We start from the raw sequence: 6,924 nt of genomic DNA, 5'->3' as shown, positions 1-6,924 counted from the left end.
AAGTCCCGTACCCCCATCACCCCGGAGACACGCTAAGTGCATTATCATGGGGCCGTACATCAGTTTGCGTGCAATTTGTCATCATCAAATGGTTGTACATGGTGTAATGGTGTCCTGTTTAAGGTAATCTTTCAAAGTTGTTGAAACTTAAAATACTAAGTACAGTCGCTTTAGACCTGGTACTTGGTAGATATAAAACTTATTAAGAGCCCATAAGACCCTAACTTGACTACATACTTTAACCTAGATCTCAAAATCTGTAAGGTCTAGACAACTGATTTTTTGACACAAGTAACTTCAGTTCATAAAAATTAAATGCTCAAGACGAAAACACGATTACTCAAAAAATGCTCGATAGTTTCTTTTTTACAAAAAACCTTGTTTTAGACACATTTTTGCTTGGATCTTCGAAGTTTGCTGTCTTTTCTTTAATATTTTTTAATATCTAAAAAGGTATTGATAAAACCTAAATTTGCTCAAAACACTTTTTTCATAATCATTATAGTTCGTCTTTTATTCAAGTAAAACTAACTCGGCGATGATTCCGCGCCGTCCTTTTTCACCTGGCATATTAAAGACGGACAATGAAAATCCACAATCAGGATTTCTATTGGATCCTTTCTCATGGTCAGAATTTTTAACAAGTATAAAATCTAGAAAAAATACTAGCCCTGGTTTGGACGATTTTCCGTATATATTAATAAAAGAACTACCAGAATCTATCCAAAAAATATTACTGTGTATTTTAAATTGTCTTTGGCTTAAAAAACTGATACCAATCTCATGGAAGACTCAATGTGTGATACCCATACTTAAACAAGATAAACCACCAGAGGAGGCCAGTTCTTATCGGCCAATATCTTTATCGTCATGTATTGGTAAGATATTTGAAAATATGCTAAAGAACCGCCTGGATTGGTACGCAGAATCTCATAACATCATTCCTCAAATTCAGTATGGGTTCCGTAGAGGACGAAGTTGTTCAGACAGCTTCATTTCTCTCATCCATGATCTGAAAAATGCAAAGGGCAATAAATTACATACTGTTTGTGTATTTTTAGATGTCCAGGGCGCATTTGATAATGTGGACCCTGGTATACTAGTTAAGGTACTTAGTAATGCTGGAGTACCCGGATATGTGTGTAAATGGATTTATAATTTCCTCACTGACAGAGTATTGTATGTTAAGCATAATAATATTTTACATGGGCCCCGGACTGTATCTAAGGGCACAATGCAAGGTGCAACATTATCACCTTTGTTATATAATTTGTATATATGGGAGATATGTAAATATGTAAATATTAAAAATGTAAATATCCTTCAATTTGCAGATGATTTAGTTTTATATTGTTCAGATATTAATTTATCAGTAGCTATAGAAAAGATTAATGCTTGTTTAATCCAATTGAGAAAATATTATCAGCAAATATTAAATTTAAAAATTAATGCTAGTAAAAGTAATTTAATGATATTTGGAAAAGACACGCCATCTGCTGATGTAACTTATAATGGTGAGATTATTCGAAGAGTAACCTCACATAAATTCCTAGGTGTTAACATTGATCAAAAATTATCTTTTGAGGATCATATTAAATATATATCAAGAAATGCCATCAAGGGTATTAATATTTTAAGATGTCTTGCAGGTGTTTCATGGGGAGCAGATCCCAAAGTACTTTCAGTGCTGTACAAGTCTATTGTAAGAAGCCATTTTGATTACAGTGCTTTAGCCTATCTGAATAGCACTCATACTTTAAAGTTAGATGTAATACAGAATAGAGCTTTGAGGATTATATCAGGGGCAATGTGTTCGACTCCCATAAGGGCCATGGAGGTCGAAACAAGTATTATGCCTCTGATATTAAGGCGTCTTTATCTTGCTGAAAGATATTGTATTAAGCTACTTTCATCAAATAACTACCAAATTATAAATAGAATCATACCTCACCCAATCATCACAGATGGTCCATTAGCTTCACCTCATGATCTTCTGACTGGGCTGTCCCCAACTTTGTGCCGGATTTTCCTAGAAATACAATCTCTTTATTCAAATATCAAAATGTATTCACATTGGTCATGTTACATGCATCCGTATAGAAGTATAATACATCCTATTCTGGTCATAACAAAATCTATCAATAACAATTCAGACATCCTTGCGTTTTTAGAAGAAAATAACAAGTACTATACAATCTATACTGATGGTAGTAAGGGTGATGATTATGTGAGAAGTGCTATTTATGATTCTCAAAGGGACTTTGCTCAAAGTTTTGTTCTAGATATGCAATGTTCTATTTTTACAGCAGAGGCATATGCAGTTTTTGAAGCCTTAAAATTGATAAACGGTGTAAATAATTGTAAATATTTTCTGATCTTAACAGACTCTCTAAGTCTTATTAATTGTCTTCAGAATGTCAATTTTAGTTTTAAAACTAACTATATCATTTATTTTATCAAAGACTTTGTGTGGCGACTGGAAAATAAAGGTATAACAATAGCCTTTATGTGGGTCCCTGCACATAAAGGTATCTTTGGAAATGAAATAGCAGATAAAACTGCATATGATGGGGTCAATGCCCTAGATGTCAAAAGTATTGTAAATGTTCCTATGACCGATTTTTATTGTAATGTGAAAATATCTGTAAGAAACGTTTGGGAAGAATTTTGGAAAGAAGACCAAAAACTTAAAGGCAAGTGGTATGGACAAATTCAAGGAAAATTACCGACAAATCCATGGTACAATGAGCTGAAGATAGCGAACCGTGACTTTATCACAACAATAAACAGACTCAGATTTGGTCATAACACTGCACCTGCACACCTTGCGAGATTGAACATAATAAGCAGCAATAATTGCACTTTTTGTAACGAAGAGAACGCCGACATGAATCACATTTTTTTCAACTGTTCAAGATTCACCTTTCATAGACTAGTGTTGGCAACTGAAATTATTGAAGAAAGTGATACCTCCCGCCGCCAATTAAGTGATTTCCTAAAAAACCGAAAGTGTTATGGTGCTTTGTACAAATATATTAAAAATACAGTGGGAACTATATAAATATAAAATAAATTAAAAACCCTTTAAAAAGACTTGGCTTAAAGGTCTCGTTACCAGGCCATTAAATCTTAAAAAAAAAAAAAAAAATATTAAAGACGGGCGTGAGTGTGAAGAGAGAAGAACGATGTTTGATTTTTAGAGTCAGGTGAGCTCTTAATTACTAGATAACGCCCGCAACTCCGTTGCAACAAAATTTTCCGAGATAAAAAGTATCCTATGTCCTTTCCCGGGACTCAAAGCATCTCCATGCCTTTCAGCAATATCGGTTCAGCGGTTAGGGCGTGAAGATGTAACAGACAGACAGACAGACAGACACACTTTCTCATTTATAATATTAGTATGGATTATATGTATTAAACATAGTTTAATATTTAAAGCACTATCAAATACATTCATTCATAGGCAAATAACTTAAGTACGTAATTTGGTCGGGCTATGTCAGGTCAGCCAACAGAATATCACGAGTCACGACTAATGACTTGACATAACCCGAACAAATAAGGTAGATTCGTTCTGACTTAAGAATAAGGTCTGTTATAAAAATAAATTGTTTAACTCAGAACAAAGTGTGATAAAAAAGATCTTATAAACGATATTATTTTTTGCGACAAAAAAGTTTTTCCAACTTTTTTATAAGGTTGTTATTTCTTTGTACCGTAAAGACTTGTTAAATGTAAGTACTTACAGAAAAATTTGTTTTGTTTGATCTGATCAACATTCACTTAAGTATTATCAGTAGCATAGATATAACCCTCTACACACTATGCAACGATGTAACTACACAGTTCGGCTACAGAAGACTAAAGTATTCAGCCATTATATTAATGAAAATATTCATCCCACGCTGACCCAACTCCATAACTGTTTTTATTACGTTTAAAAGCGAAGAAAATTTAACAAAAAACATAGCATCATAGTAAAATACTTGTGTGATGTAAAATATTATACTTTTAGGTTTATAGTAGAAATTAGCAACGATTTAGTAATCTGTGGTAGAACTATAGCTTAATTTTTCACAACAGATATTCCGTCTCGACACTTTTTAAGTACTCGTACAAGTACTCTTTCATTAACTTTGTCCACATTGTGCCTTTTTCTGTTCGCCAAGGGCATGCATTATAGCGCAGTCAACAGTGAACATGAGGCATGCCCGCGACGCTAGCCCTCTGACCGCATCCAAAAAACAAAAATGACAATGTTGGCGTTGCGTTCGTTGACGCATTCAATTATTGAATGCGCCAAAACGAAAGTTGAATGAAATAAGATGACGAAAATTGAAGACGAAAGCGCATAGTATGGACACAGCTATTGATGTCTCTTCTGTGTCCAAACTGTGTAGTTTTATCGTAACGTGTGTAGCAGAACTAAGCAATCAACAGCCAATCACTTATCGACACAAACAACTTCCTACGTAAGCCCAAAATTTGCTTGCCGTTGTAAAGAAACCGGAAAATTTCGTAATTTGGTAAATGCTTCCGAAACAAGAAAAAGCATTGCACATTTTTACCCGACGCGACGCTAAAAGAAGTATTATGTTCAATGTTCATCGTTATAATATGAAAATGACACTAATTGTTTCTTAGATCACATTTCAAAACGGTTATACGGAGGTTATTTGTTTTTTTTCTTTTAATAGCTGATAGTTCAGCTATTGTGAAATGTCAAGAAGCAAGTGAAATATGTAGCAGATAAGTAATATATTAAAGATAGTGTACCCTATCGCAACGCGAAATATTACAAAAAGTGATGTAATATTTCGCGACGATATGATGAGCGATGACTGATGAAGTAGAATAAGTTACAAGGTATGTTCAAATTATTTAAAAGGAAAAAAATAGGAAATGTCCGTATGTTTTAAAACGTTGGTTATCGTGTTCTTCCATTTGCGTCTTCGAAATATATTTTCACTTATCCATATACAGGTCACCACAACATTATTTCTTTATCATCATGTCATGTCAAACTCCATTATGGCAATTGATTATCATTCTGTCTACTCTGTCAATACTATATCGATAATATTATGACAGTTCCACAATTGTATTTAAATCCATACTTCCATACTTCCATACTAATATTATAAATGCGAGAGTGTGTCTGTCCGTCTGTCTGTCTGTCTGTCTGTTACCTCCTCACGCCCAAACCGCTGAACCGATTTTGCTGAAATTTGGCATGGAGATACTTTGAGTCCCGGGAAAGGACATAGGATACTTTTTATCCTAGAAAAATGTACGGTTCCCGCACGATATACGAATTTAGGCGCAACGGAGTTGCGGGCATCATCAGTATTCTCATTTTATCAGTCTTCCTCCATATCATAACGATTGATTTATTCAAAATCAATCGTTATGATATGGGGGAAGATGGGGAATATGGGGAAAGATGGGGACGATGGGAAAAGTGGGGGAACTGGGTTTCGGGTGGCAAGTTATTATGTTATTAAAATCTAATTGACTTATTACATGACATCATACGTACTGTTTTTAGAATGTACGTAATTTAATATTACATTTTATTAATGTTATATGAGCATTTGATACTTTTGGTCTCCTACTGTATGAAGCAAGCCAAGTCTATACTTGCTAAGGGAGTTCCATGGTCTACTATCAGAGAAGTTGATGCCAGATGCCAGAATATGGCTGACCTCCAAAATTTAGTCGCGTTTTGTCAAACCTTTTTTTTGTTGACGCAAGGGAAATCTTCAAAAAGATTCCTGGGTAGGATATGTGGGATTTTTACCCACTAAACCCCTGCGATTGACAGACTTCCGTACATATAAGAGCCACGGGTACTCTATCGAACAACTTCCGCTGATCTCCCAGCACATTGCTTTAACAGAGCTTTTCACTAAGATCACTCTCTTCACTCAGAAAGCTATCCCGGGGTACTATATGTCCTCATATAATAGCTCCCACACCGGTTTCGGTGACGGTGGCCGGTTTCATTGAAACCAGGCCAGCTACGCAGGAGTAATTTTATAGTGCCCAAGTGTGTGCGCAGTACACTAGAGCACTCTCTATTCCTTTCACTCTCATAACCCAATGGGACGGAAGACCGACACGACTGGCGAGAGATCAGGCGCAGGACCGACTTTTTACATGCCCATCCGACGCATGGATCATTTTACTTGTCAGACAATCAGGTGATCAGCCTGCATTGTCTTAACCAAACTTGAAAATAACATGTTTCCAACGCAGGAATCGAACCCACGACCTCCGAGTCAAGAGCCGCGCTCTATACCACTAGACCACGGAGGCGTCATATAATGTAGCCCTAGCTAGTAGTTAGCAGGGAGCAAAACGCTCTGTTGACTTGCAGCATTGCCATTTGCCATGATGTCGACGGAAACGTCGAGCAGGATCTGATCTCTCTCGATCTCGTTCAGCAGTCTCCTTTAGTGCCATGATTGACTCACAAAAGGAGACTACAGCCGAATAAGCACTCTCTATTCAGAGTTGTAGATAAAACAGCTAGAAGAGAAATGTATGTGCCAATTTCGTCATCAAGGTTGCACCGCTCTGTATCCCAAGCAGGACACTCTTCTAAAGTGCGTTTTGTCAAACCTAGCAGATAGATGACGACTTACATTACTTACTTACTTACTACGATGGCTCAGCAACCCTCAGGATCTTGGCCTCCGAGTCTGCGCCACTTTTCGCGGTCTTGCGCAGTTTCCTGCCAAGAGTGGCATCAGGGAGAGCGCTCAAAACAGGAGGCATTTTGAGCGTTTTGATCGTGTTTAACTCCAGAGCGTAAGGCACACATTTGACATTACTTTGAGAAGTAAGCTGCTTCGATAATACAAGTAAGTACATGCATGTCTCCGAGGGATATACGTGGGAGAGCCATGCTTCGGCACGAAT

General features: G+C 36.5%; 1 long non-coding RNA gene across 1 annotated transcript; it reads right to left on the bottom strand.

Moving 5' to 3' along the window:
- Positions 1-588: 588 nt before the first annotated feature.
- Positions 589-2,979, bottom strand: LOC121733617. Its single transcript, XR_006036585.1, has 3 exons — positions 2,727-2,979; positions 1,947-2,029; positions 589-1,012 (listed from the first exon to the last, which is right to left on the bottom strand). It is a non-coding gene; the product is annotated as an uncharacterized LOC121733617 (long non-coding RNA).
- Positions 2,980-6,924: the final 3,945 nt, after the last annotated feature.

Source organism: Aricia agestis, chromosome 14 (assembly GCF_905147365.1).
Source record: "Aricia agestis chromosome 14, ilAriAges1.1, whole genome shotgun sequence".
Lineage (NCBI taxonomy): Eukaryota > Metazoa > Arthropoda > Insecta > Lepidoptera > Lycaenidae > Aricia > Aricia agestis.
This window is presented reverse-complemented; position numbering and strand designations above follow the sequence as displayed.